Here is a 14,456-nt window from a genome sequence, read left to right as displayed (position 1 = left end):
AACAAGAAGAGGCTGATGATGCTGATGACATATGAGACCCAATTTTGAGGTCAGAGTTTGACAGAGCTGTGAGAGACCTTCACAGGAACAAGGCGCTTGGAATTGATGACATTCCCTCTGAATTACTGACTGCCTCAGGAGAAACCAGCATGGCAAGGTTATTCCATCTAGTGTGTAAGATGTATGAGACAGGAGAAGTGCCATCAAATTTTCAGCAGAATGTTGTTATACCTTTTCCCAAGAAAGCCAGTGTTGACAAGTGTGAAAACTACCCCACCGTTGGTTTAGTATCTCATGCCTGCAAAATAGCAACACGTATTATTTACAGAAGAATGGAAAAACAAGTTGAAGCTGAGTTCGGAGAAGACCAATTTGGCTTCAGAAGAAATTTAGGAACACTTGAAGCAATCCTGACTTTACGTCTGATCTCTTGGATCGAATTAAGAAGGACAAGCCCACGTACATCATATTCGTAGACCTAGAAAAGGCATTCAGTAATGTTGATTGGACCAAGCTATTTAAGATTCTGGAGGTGATTGGGATCAGATACCGAGAACAAAGAATTATCTACAATCTGTATAAAAATAAGTCTGCAGTTATAAGAATCAGGGGCTTTGAAAAAGAAGCAGCAATCCAGAAAGGAGTGAGGCAAGGCTGCAATCTGTCCTTCCCCCTTTGCCAATGTTTACAAACAGCAGCCTGTAAAGGAAATCAATGAAGAATTTGGAAAGGGAATCACAATCCAGGGAGTGGAAATTAAAATCCTGAGATTTGCCAATGATATTATTATTTTATCTGACACTGCATAAGATCTCGAGAAGTTGCTGAATGGTATGGACAAAGTTTTGGGTAAGGAATACAAGATGAAAATGATTAAGTCCAAAACAAGAGTAATGCAGTGCAGTCGATTGAAGGCAGGTGATGCAGGTAATATTAGATTAGGAAATATAGTCTTAAAGGAAGTAGATGAACATTGTTACTTGGGTAGTAAAATAACTAACGATGGCAGAAGTAAGGAGGACATAAAATGCAGACTAGCAAAAGCAAGGAAGAGCTTTCTTAAAGAAAGAACTTTGCTCACTTCAAACTTTGATACAGGAACTAGAGAGATGTTTCTTAAGACTTACATCTGGAGTGTGGCATTGTATGGAAGTGAAACATGGACGATAACTAGCTCAGAAAGAAAGAGAATAGAAGCTTTTCAAATGTGGTGTTACAGAAGGATGCTGAAGGTGAGATGGATAGATCGAATCACAAACGAGGAGATATGAGCGGCCGTGGTCTTAATTAAGGTAGAGCTCCAGCATTTGCCTGGTGTGAAAAAGGGAAACCACGGAAAACTATCTTCAGGGCTGTCGACAGTGAGATTCGAACATACTATCTCCCGGATGCAAGCTCACAGCTGCGCGCCCCTAACCGTACAGCCAACTCGCCCAGTGATGGATTCTCTTGGTTTCCCTTGAAAGTTACAAGCAGTGAAACTGATAAACTTGATTATTTCAATTTTTTAGTTGAGGATTCATCATCATCTTCATCATCATCATCATCATCATCATCATCATCATCATCATCATCATCATCAATGTCCCACTCAAGTCGCCCGGGTGTGGTTAACAAGCCTCCTCCGCTCCTTTCTGACCTTACACATTTCCTGCTCCATTACTTCCGCCACACCCAATCCAGCTTCTCTAATGTCCTTCCAATTCTGATCCATCCACCTTTTTCTCGGTCTTCCAACTGGTCTCTTTCCCTTAACTTCTCTTCCCAATGCACTTCTAGCCACCCGTTCCTTTCCCATTCTTTTTACATGTCCGAACCATCTCAGTCTTGCTTTCTGTATGTTCTGTACTAACAGTTCTATATTTAGCTCTTCTCTGATTTTAATATTTGGAATTCTATTTCTTCTTGTCTTTTTAACCGATGTTCTTAAAAATTTCATTTCTACCACTTCGATCTTACTATCTTGTCTCTTATTAGTTGCCAGCCTTTCTAGTCCCTATGCTACAACGGGTATGAAGTACTGTTTATATAAAGTTAATTTCATTCTCTTGGGTACTTTATCATCCCATAAAAGATCTCCGACTTGATAAAATGTTGTGCCTTTACGTAGGCTATTATTAATTTCAGGATTAATTTCAATACTTCCAATAATAATGCTACCCAGATATGTAAACTGTTCTACATCCTCTAACCATTCTCCGTCTATGTTCACTTGGCTTCTCTTTTTCTCTTTTCCACAGTGCATGACTACAGTTTTCTTTTTACTAATTGGCATTCCAAACTCCTTCAGATTTTCATTTCAAATGTCCAGTCTCCTTTGTACTTCCTTTTCTCCCTTTCCCCAAATCACCACATCATCTGCAAATACCAAAGCATTCACTTCATCACTACTGATACTCTGTTTTACACGTTTTAGAATTTCATCCATCAACATAATAAACAATAATGGCGACAGTGCACTTCCATGCTTGAGACTTTTTTTTTTGTATAAAGTGTTTCAGAGTCACCACTCCCCGCTTGTACACTGCTTTTACTGTCATGATACAACATTTTTATCTTGTTAATTAATGATTTTGGTACATTCCTTTTCAGTAAGCATTCCCATACGTTTTCTCTTAACTGTATCATAAGCTTTTTCCAAATCCAAAAATACGAAGATAATTTCCTTGCTTTCCAGAGGTTTTTCCATTATGGTTCGCACTGTAAATATCAAGTCTATTGTTCATCCCTTTGGTCTAAAGCCATATTGTTCTTCCTCTAACTGTATTTCTATTATATCCCTCAGTCTTTTGTCTATGACTTTCTCCATTATTTTTAGCCCATGTGATAATAGAGTTATACCTCTATAATTTTCACATTTCTTCCTATTTCCTTTTTTGAACAGTGGTACAATCCTTCCTTCTTGCCAATCTTCAGGTATCCTTTCGTCCTTCCATATGACAATGAGGGCTCTGTATAACCAATGTAGTCCAATGCTTCCTGCTGCCTTAATTGCATCAGCATTGAATACGTCTCTTCCACTTGCTTTACCTTTGGTCATTGCTTTCACAGCCCTTTCAAGTTTCAACCATGTTATCAGGTTCTCTTCTTTTTCTCCATCTATTATTTCCATTTTCTTATCTCCTTCTTCCTCCGAGCAATGATCCTCACTATAAAGTTTTTCAAAATACTTTCCCATCACCTTCTTAAGACACTTTTCGTCATGTACTATAGATCCATCTTCCCTCTCTAATGCCTTGATTTTTCCTTGATTTATTCTTTTAATACTCTGTATAATAGTTTCTGATTTCCTCGACTATATTGCGCAATTTTCTTGGTAAACTCTCCCCAACATTTCTCCTTTTCTTCCTTGATACTCCTTTTTACATGTAGTTTCAATCTTTTGTATTCCACATGTAACCTTTCCATCTTATTCTCATCCCCCTGATACGTTTTTGGCTTTTCCTGATCCATTTCCTTTTTCACCTTGTTCCTTTCTTTTATTTAATTTTTTATTTTGTCTGTCCATCACCTTGTCTCTTTTCCCTTAACCTCTGCTTTTGTTTTTGTGCATACCTCAACTGCTGCTTCCAGAAATGTCTGTCTTAAATTGTCCCACTCTGCTTCTCCACTTTGTATTTTCGTGTTAGGCAACTTCCTTTTCATACAATCTTGGAATGCCATTCTTTTATCCTCCTCCTCCAATTCCCAAATCCTGATCGTTGGTTTCTTCTTCAATACAATTTTAGGAATTTTTTGTTTTTGTTTTAATTCCACAATCAATAATCTATGATCACCTTCCATACATTTACTGGGATTATCTTCGTATTCATGAAGTATCTTCCCCATTCTCGGTCTGTTATTATAAAATTGATGAGTGTTACATACTGTCCATCGCAACTATATCAGCTGATCTTATGGCTATTCCTCTTCATAAACCATGTGTTCTTTATTATCAGGTTATTTCTGATACAAAAGTCCAATAGTTTCTCTCCATCTTAATATCTATCGCCATACCCATGCGGGCTCAGAACATTCTCATATCCAATTCTATTGGTTCCCACATGAGCATTCAGATCTCCCTTTATCATGATCCCATCTGCAACAATGTGTGTTTCCAGTCTATTGAGGAACTCTTCTTTTTCTTCCATATCAGGTTATTTCTGATACAAAAGTCCAATAGTTTCTCTCCATCTTAATATCTATCGCCATACCCATGCGGGCTCAGAACATTCTCATATCCAATTCTATTGGTTCCCACATGAGCATTCAGATCTCCCTTTATCATGATCCCATCTGCAACAATGTGTGTTTCCAGTCTATTGAGGAACTCTTCTTTTTCTTCCACGCTACATCCTCTGTGGAGCATACACCTGTATTATCTTCAGTAGTTCCTTTTTTATGTGCATTATTATAATTCTTTCATTTACATACTCAACTTCAGCTACTGGTTCGACATCCTGATTCACTACAAATCCCACTCTATTTCTTTTCTCTTTACTGTTACTCATCCAATGCAAGGTGTACCCCTTTCTTAGTTTCTTCAATGCTTTCCCTTTCCATTTTACTTCTTTGCCATTGGTTGTGGCATCATACACAACCATTAACCCGGCTCAAGGGAAATGGGTCATGATCCCTATCCTTCACTTGAGTAATTATTGTCTCGTAATCTATAAGTTTAATTTCCGTATTTGTGTAATTCTTGTCTGGCGCATCCACGTTGAGGGGATGGGTATCCTCCACATCAGTAGGCTGGTGTGAAGGAGAGCTAAGTTCATGCAGAGACCCAGTTTCATAGGGTATAATGTGGAACCCATGCCCAGGATTACGGTGAAGACCTTAACAGCATCTTAGGCAGAGAAGGAGACCTTCGAAATGGTGAAGATGGTAGATGAGGCAACCCATCCTCTCTGGGTAAAATTAGAAGAGGAAACCACTGCCTTGTGGAGAAGAGGGATCTTTAAAGGCTAAGGGAGTAAACACTGAAAGAAAATCCTCAGATGCGTTAGGCTTAGCAGGTCAGCAGATGAATAAATTTGTACTTGTTTTCAACTACAATACAGGCCTTGGATGGTTATGCTTGACTGTGAAATACATAAATGAATTCAATCCCTTTATATTAGTTTGTATTTATATTGGATGGAATGATATGCACCACTGGCTGGCCGGTACAAGGAAAGATGCGAGACGTTGCCGCGGCAGTGGATGCACTATCTCATTTGTTTACACACTGGTAGGAGTAAGTTATTTTGCAAATGTTTTATACAGTGGTTGTCTGCGCACAATGGTTTCAGCGACAACCACTGCCTAAAAGCAACTGTTTTGCCCAACACTAGTACTTGTTGATAAACAATCAGCACTCACAAGAATGATAGTGCATAACAAATGAGCTCATTTCATTCAATAATAGCTGTTTTGTAATAATTAACTCATTAAACAACAATAGGTGAGCCAGTTTACAAAATTAGTCCCCCAAAACAAATGAACTGTAAAAAGAATCAGGTGCTTCTAATACCGTATTTCACGGCATAATCGTCGCACTTTTTATACCAAAATTTTCGAAAAAAATTGTAGGGTGCGACCATTACACGATGAATATTTAATACCAGTATTTATATTACTCAAAAAATGTATTTATAACTAAATTGTATTTGATACAAATTTAAGATGCACGTAATACTCGCGTTTATACATCAAAATAATTAAAATAGTCTAAAACAAAATTCATAATTTTTCGCAACAATTCGGTGAACGTTTTTCCAACCTGAAAATAAAAATGAACGTATTAAGTTAATTTGTCATTAATTTGAGTATTAAAGTTAAAATATTACACTTGCAAAAAATTATCGCTTTGTTGTAAAATGCGGACTTACCGGTACGCAATTTATTCCAAATCTTCGGTGTCGCTATCGCAGGTTTCGCTATCTGATGCGCCGTCCTCGCCTCTGTTAATACCAGTATCAGATTCTTCGTCTCCCTGCCACACTGTGTCATCCTCGGAACCATCTAGTGCATTCGAAATCCCAGTCCTTTTGAAGCTCTTGGAGACTAGTTCAGGTGGTATAAGATCCCAACTCTTCTTCACCCACGAGCATAACAAGTCCAAGGGTGGACGCCTGATATTTCCGGCGGGCGTCAATTGCTGATCGCCGCTCATCATCCACTCGTTGTAAAATCGACGTAAGTAGTCTTTAAAGGGTTTATTAACACATACGTCTAGTGGCTGCAAAGCAGATGTTAGGCCACCAGGAATGACTATCTGTCGTGTCTTATTTGTAGTGAGAATTTGCTTCACTTCGTTCACGAGGTGACCTCGGAAACTATCTAAAACAAGCAGAGCTGGTTGTTTTAGTAGTGCACCAGGTCTTCTATTCCACACAGTTTTAACCCAGTCCAGCATGAGTTCTACGTCCATCCAACCCTTTGGTTGCACTCGTACATGAATTCCACGGGGAAACTGTATATTCTTAGGCATCGTTTTCCTCTTGAAAATGATGTAAGGCGGCAACTTTCTCCCGTCAGCTGTAATGGCTAGCATTGCCATGCATCGCAACTTCTCACTACCGCTGGTTTTCATTAATACACTCCGTGATCCTTTTAGCGCAATAGTGCTGTTGCGAGGCATTACCGATTTGAGAAAGCAAGTACGAAGTTTCCTTGCGCAAACGTATGACAAATCGGTGAAAATTTACAATCTTGTCCGTGTAATCAGCAGGCAACTTTTGGCTTTGTGTTGTTCTCCTTCGCACTGACAGATTGTAAGATGTACAATATTATAGGTTAGGATCCACCTTTCAATACTCCGTAATAAGATGGTAAAAAGTAGTTACAACCTGTTTAATGGGACCGGTTTCAACACATTTTAAGTGTCATCATCAGCCAATTTGCGAAGATCTTAAAACAACTAGCACATTGAATACAGGCAAAAAATTAACATTGTATCATAACGTAGCAATTCAGTAAATGTTCAAAACACAATAATCACAGTCAAGAGAGTAAACAGAACATCACTATCTTGCGCCGAAAACAAATATAGCTGAAGTTCATAAGCAGGTCAAATATTCGCTTATGTAAAGTCGTTGCTAGGCAGGTCTTGTAGGCATTTGTTTCTCCGGCCGAAGAGCAAAAGGTGACGTGAATGAAGTCCTAGGAAAACAGTGTAGGATTTAATTTCGTCAAATTTCAAAGTGGATATATAGGTTTTATAAAATAATTTAAAACGTTAAAAAAGAATAAAGCCAAATAAAAAATATATTTAAAAAATAGGAAGAAATAATGAAAGAAATACGAGGTTCAACTCGAAACAACTTGCCGTAGTAATTGATAAAGAAATGATAAATAGAGAAAGGGGGGACGTTAATTAGAGGGTGGTGATGGTGGTGGTGGTGGTGGTGGTGGTTATTGTTATTAGAGGAAATACAATTGGGCAACAATCCTTAATATAATACTAATTCGAAGAAAAAAGAAAAAGAACCGACACTTCGAAAAATGAAGATATCGGTTAAAGGAAGACAAGGGCCACGAAGGGCGTGAAAATGAAAGACTCCCTAGCCCTCGCAAACCTAATAGCATCGGGGTCGGAAAAGAACAAGAATTGACCAAGGGAGGTCGGACAGGATAGATGAAAGTGAGGAGCCTGGCACAAGTAAGTGGAAGCAATGCCAGGACTCAGCTAAGGGCCCCGTGGTCGCCAACCCACGCTCTGAAGTTCAGAGCCCCTGGGGGATGGAGGATGGGAAGGAAAGAAAAAATGGAAGGGATCCGATACTTTGAAAAATGAAGATATCAGCCAAAGGAAGACAAGGGCCACGAAGGGCGTGAAAATGAAAGACTCCCTAGCCCTCGGAAAACTAATAGCGTCGGGGTCGGAAAGGAACAAGAGTTGACCAAGGGAGGTCGGACAGGATAGATGAAAGTGAGGAGCCTGGCACAAGTAAGTGGAAGCAATGCCAGGACTCAGCTAAGGGCCCCCGTGGTCGTCAACCTACGTTCCGAAGTTCAGAGCCCCTGGGGGATGGAGGGTGGGAAGGAAAGAAAAAATGGAAGGGATCCGATACTTCGAAAAATGAAGATATCAGCCAAAAGAAGACAAGGGCCAACGAAGGGCGTGAAAATGAAAGACTCCCTAGCCCTTCGGAAACCTAAAAGCGTCGGGGTCGGAAAGGAACAAGAGTTGGCCTTTCGAAGTATCGGATCCCTTCCATTTTTTCTTTCCTTCCCACCCTCCATCCCCCAGGGGCTCTGAACTTCAGAGCGTGGGTTGGCGACCACGGGGCCCTTAGCTGAGTCCTGGCATTGCTTCCACTTACTTGTGCCAGGCTCCTCACTTTCATCTATCCTGTCCGACCTCCCTTGGTCAACTCTTGTTCCTTTCCGACCCCGACGCTATTAGTTTTCCGAGGGCTAGGGAGTCTTTCATTTTCACGCCCTTCGTGGCCCTTGTCTTCCTTTGGCTGATATCTTCATTTTTCAAAGTATCGGATCCCTTCCATTTTTTCTTTCCTTCCCATCCTCCATCCCCCAGGGGCTCTGAACTTCAGAGCGTGGGTTGGCGACCACGGGGCCCTTAGCTGAGTCCTGGCATTGCTTCCACTTACTTGTGCCAGGCTCCTCACTTTCATCTATCCTGTCCGACCTCCCTTGGTCAATTCTTGTTCTTTTCCGACCCCGATGCTATTAGGTTTGCGAGGGCTAGGGAGTCTTTCATTTTCACGCCCTTCGTGGCCCTTGTCTTCCTTTAACCGATATCTTCATTTTTCGAAGTGTCGGTTCTTTTTCTTTTTTCTTCGAATTAGTATTATATTAAGGATTGTTGCCCAATTGTATTTCCTCTAATAACAATAACCACCACCACCACCACCACCACCATCACCACCCTCTAATTAACGTCCCCCCCTTTCTCTATTTATCATTTCTTTATCAATTACTACGGCAAGTTGTTTCGAGTTGAACCTCGTATTTCTTTCATTATTTCTTCCTATTTTTTAAATATATTTTTTATTTGGCTTTATTCTTTTTTAACGTTTTAAATTATTTTATAAAACCTATATATCCACTTTGAAATTTGACGAAATTAAATCCTACACTGTTTTCCTAGGACTTCATTCACGTCACCTTTTGCTCTTCGGCCGGAGAAACAAATGCCTACAAGACCTGCCTAGCAACGACTTTACATAAGCGAATATTTGACCTGCTTATGAACTTCAGCTATATTTGTTTTCGGCGCAAGATAGTGATGTTCTGTTTACTCTCTTGACTGTGATTATTGTGTTTTGAACATTTACTGAATTGCTACGTTATGATACAATGTTAATTTTTTGCCTGTATTCAATGTGCTAGTTGTTTTAAGATCTTCGCAAATTGGCTGATGATGACACTTAAAATGTGTTGAAACCGGTCCCATTAAACAGGTTGTAACTACTTTTTACCATCTTATTACGGAGTATTGAAAGGTGGATCCTAACCTATAATATTGTACATCTTATTTCTCTATTCAATACGGAACAATAATGTTTTTAACTTTAAACTGACAGATTGTGTCGTCGCATGAACCCCTTAATCCACCCACGAGTCGCCTTAAACTGAGTTACCGGTATGTTGTGTTTGCGCGCTACCTCCTGTCCCTTAATTTGTAACATTTCATATGATACACTGCAGCCATTGTTACATATTTCACTGACGTACCTAAACACTTCTTCATCAATTATAGGAAACTTCCCTGTTTTAGGACCTCTAAACGCGCGTCTAGAAGGGTTTGTGCTTTTTAGCTTGTTTTTTACTTTCCGCCAGTCACGCACCAACTTTTCACTCACAGAAAATTTTCTTTCTGCAGCTCAGTTCCCGTGCTGTTCAGCGAAGGCAATTACGCTTAGCTTGAAGCCCGCAGGATAGTTTCTATATTTACCCATAATCGCTTATAAATGCTTCACACGTTAATGTTTTGCGATATAAATGACTTTCCGTAATTGTTCACTATTAAAACAAATTATTTCTGCAAACACCCAAAACACAAATTAAAAACTTAAATTCTCACGCACACGTGTCTACAGTAATCACGTAAATCTGAAACAAATAAATGCATCTGTGATCTGTCCATTCCAGAGCAGCCAATACTGTTAGGCAGCAAGGAAGCATGCAACAATTTATCAGTTTAGCTCGTTGGTTGCGACACACTACTGCGCTTGCGCAAAGCTCGCAAACCGGAGCTCTAGCTAGCGCGGTGTAGATCTACTGTATAGTTGACTGTATTCCGAGACGTCAGTAACAAACATTCATTTTTTTCAATTTCTTTTAAACATACGGTAATTAGGTTAATATTTCTTCCCAGTTATTGATGATTTTACATTACATTACTGACGAGTTTATAAAATAAAACTTTAATAGCATTGGATAATAATTATCTTGACTGCTTGGATAAAAGTTTTCATCCCATGCCCGGACACTTATGACGTAGTAGTAAGATAAGAGTCTAGCGATCACAACTGAGACATCGTAAATAATTCGGCTGAATAATTCCGTGGAAATCTGCGTTATCGTCTTGGATTTCACTTCGTGCGCAATAACACAGGAGCCGGCCCCATGGTGTAGGGGTAGCGTGCTTGCCTCTTACACGGAGGCCTCGGGTTCAATTCACGGCCGGGTCAGGGAATTTTACCTGTATCTGAGGGCTGGTTCGAGGTCCATTCAACCTACCTAGCCGGTATTTCCTGGCGACGTTGCCGATAAGCGATAACTTACAGCCTTACGTATTTCAAATGGGAACTCATAATATGTAGGTGGTGAATAAATAGTACACTGTCTCGCGACCACGTTGTCAAACTGCCGATAGCCTACCGGTAAGCATAATATGTAGGTGGTGAATAAATTGTACACTGTCTCGCGACCACGTTGTCAAACTGCCGATAGTCTACCGGTAAGCCATGCGTCGTACATATACCGGTATTATTTATTTATACGTTGTGCAACATGTCGCAAACGTGACTGTGTTGCCAAATTGCCCATAAACCATACACGTATTTAAATTGCGCATTCATGTGCAACTTACGTTGCAGTTCCATTTACCTGTTAACTAGATTAGTGAACAAAATTTGGACGTGCGACGATTATGTAATTAAAGGTTTAAAGTCCGATTTTTGTAATGAAAATAAAGGATGCGACGATTAAGCGGTGGCGACGATTATGCCGTGAAATACGGTAATATGGGCAGGGATTATATAAGTAAACTCTTTCAAGATTAATAACCTTTTCAATACAAATATATATACCATATTTGCTTGCATATAACTCGCACTTTTTTGACAAAAAATAAGTGTGAACATTTTCGGTGGGTGAAATATGCGGGAGATTTGTGTGCAAAAGATCACATTCCCGAAAAAAGTGTAAAATTTGCATTAGACTATTGAAACAAGTCTTATCCTATTCACTGTCACAGCCTTTAGTCTTCGAGCTATTCTCGCATGCATCATTCTGGTCACCATCCCATATTGCAATAGCCTGACTTCCGTCCAACATATCTGCGATGCTCGTCTTCAGAAACTCTTCACAATAATGTCTGTCGACACCATAACCCATGCCCACATAACCCAATCACACATGAGTTCAACTGACAGCCTCTTTATTTTGCTTGCTGGCGTCAGCTCATGCTCTTCCGCCCCTTCATCCATTTGGTGTACAATTTACGTATGTTATCCTTGAAGGGCTTGATGGAAACATCTAAGGGCTGCAGACAATGTGCTAGTCCACCAGGAATTACAATGAGATCAGTTTTCATTTTCTGAAGACATTTCTTTGTGTCATCCATCAAGTGTCCGCGGAAACTGTCCCACACTAACATTACTGGGCGTTGAAGCAGTGCTCCTGGCGGTGCTCCCCACACCGTACGGATCCAGTCCTAGACAAGAGCTGTATCCATCCACCTTTCTCTTGAACCGTTACATGAATACCTTTGGGAAACTTTGCTTTAGGCACTGTTGTTCTTTTGAAAATAACGTACGCTGATAATTTTCTTCTGTCTGTGGTTATTACTAACATGACAGTGCAATGCTGTTTTTCACACCCAACTATACATACAAGCATGCTAGATTCTCCCTTCTTGTCGATGGTGGTGATGCATGGCATGTCGAAGTTTATCAGAGTTTGATCTGCATTGCCAATTTGAGATAAGAGGCAAATGCTTTTCTTCCGCACTGCTATCACATGGCGATGAAAATCTTTGCTTTTGTCACTGATACTGCTTAGCATTCTCTGGCAGAGATGTTTGCCTTCACAGACACAATCCCTTTTGTGTCATGAATCTACAGATCCAACCCCGGCTCACTTTCAGAACCATACAGCTGATTCCTCCTTTAATCGCTAGTTCACACGCTTTGAAATGTAGCATCTCCTGCAAGATACTAACGCCATCATTACGCAACTCTGTAATGTAATGAAACAACTCGTCTTCTAGCTCAGAAAACTTACCAGTTTTCAGCCCTCCGAAGTCTTACGTTTTCGACTGGTGGTTTCTAGCATGGCTTTGTGTTTATGCCAGTAGCGAACATAAAACTCAGTCACACTGATTTCTCGACTGGCAACTCTGTTACTATGTTCCTCAGCACATTTTATCACACTGAGTTTAAACCCAGCCGTATAACTCCCACGTTTCTGCATAACTCAGAGATAGACCTACACAAGAAAACGTAACTGAGAAACAACAATGAAATATGAGGACAGAATACTGGTACTTGTTGACAATACAACAGATGGACAACACCTAATACTGTGATCACTTGACTGCCTGGACAGGGAAACTCTCCCAGTTCACGTGATCAGCTCTGCCAGACAGGTAGACACGAGCCTATTGACAAAGACGGAAAAGCGAGAGGGGTAGCTGAGTGTGACTGACTGGCTAGGAATGCGGCCTTGGGATGGGTCTTTGCGAGTTTTTGTTACAACAGCTAGCTTCAACCATTCTGCAGGTAGAAAGAAATGGAGCTTCTTCTTGTACTGTCACGCACAAAGATCGTTACAGCGGTTGGTACAGTCCCGATATTTAATGTACGGTTGTCAACGGAATACCCAAACTTTAGTTTGTGCACATATGCCTTATGACAAAGTCAGAAATTAATGCGAGTTATGTGTGAGGTATACGCAGTGGTGACTTATATGCAAGCAAATACGGTATGTCAAAATGCATGGAATTTCAGTTTTTATTTTTTTGTTTTTTAATAGGCAAAATTGCAAAAAAGAATTCAAACGCTTTAGGCTTATTCAATCATGAAATTATCAGTGTTTCACTCTCACTCCAGTGTAACATTGGGCTCATCAGTTGGGTTGCCACAACAGCCTCACCAAGACAAAGGTAGTTAGTGTGCCATTAAGACACCACTGCAAGCCTACTTTTGAAGCACATGTAGTGACAGCAAACTAGGGGAGATAAACTTCATATCTCTACTTCTGTATATGCTGCCTTATTACAAAAGTATTTGAGCATTCCTTAAAGCGCTGAATACAAAAGAATTACAATTTTACTCCAGCTTGGCAAATATGAAGTACATTGTAGACACAGAAGTGAGTGAAAATACGGAAAGGTACCCCAGCACGTTCCGGAAGACACGTTCTATCATGACATGGATACATTTTAAATTTAAATTACTTTGTAAAACACTTTTTTTTTTTTTTTTTTTAATGTAAAGGCAGTTTTGAATTAGAGGTTTGAATTTTTGGTAATGGGACTGACATTGTTCTTACAATTACAAATTATATGAATTTCAAATTAAACAATTTAAATAACATGCAAAACCGTACCTCATGTTTCCAGGAACGGGAGCTTCTTCGAATTAGGCAGGATTTTGAATTAACCGATTTCAAATTATTGAGGTTCTACTGTAAATGGAAGACCATTAGATGTTGTGGAAAGCTTCAAATATCTAGGGAGTATACTTGCAGATTAGGGGAAAATAAATTAAGAAATGAGAAAGAGGATCCAACAAGCCAATGAGTTTTACCAATGTGTGAGAGGTATAGTGGAGAACTGGGACGTCCCACAGAAATGCAAGAAAATTCTGTATTCAATGTATTACACGCCAATTTTGACATAAGCGGCGGGCACATAGACAACAACAAAACTGATGAACGTGATTTATTCACAAGCAGCCAAGATGAAATTTCTTACAGGAATAATTGGGAAAACACAAAGAGATAAAATCTGAAATCATAGAAATCAGAGAGAGAACTGGATTCCTTAAACTGTAAGACAGGATAGAGACCAGTAAGCTGAAATGGTATGGACACGCGATGAGAATGAAAGAGGATAGAGTTCCAAAGCAAGTATTTATGGAGAAAATAATAGAAGAAAGATAACAGGGAAGGCCCAGAACAAGGTGAACAGATACAGTGAAGAGTATAGAGATGAGAGGAGTAAAAGTAGGAGAAATATTGGAGGAGGGAAAGGAGTAGTGGAGAGAGGAGGAGGTCCTTGATATTCAATGTTGCTTGCA

At 39.8% G+C, this 14,456-nt stretch overlaps 1 protein-coding gene across 1 annotated transcript in view; it reads right to left on the bottom strand.

Moving 5' to 3' along the window:
• Window positions 1–14,456, bottom strand: part of puf (ubiquitinyl hydrolase 1 puf) — an 870,156-nt gene that overhangs the window by 500,860 nt on the left and 354,840 nt on the right. The window lies entirely within an intron of this gene.

This window comes from Anabrus simplex, chromosome 1, assembly GCF_040414725.1.
Source record: "Anabrus simplex isolate iqAnaSimp1 chromosome 1, ASM4041472v1, whole genome shotgun sequence".
In the NCBI taxonomy this organism is placed as follows: domain Eukaryota; kingdom Metazoa; phylum Arthropoda; class Insecta; order Orthoptera; family Tettigoniidae; genus Anabrus; species Anabrus simplex.
Note: the sequence above shows the minus strand (reverse complement) of the source record. Positions and strands in the feature narration are given on the sequence as shown.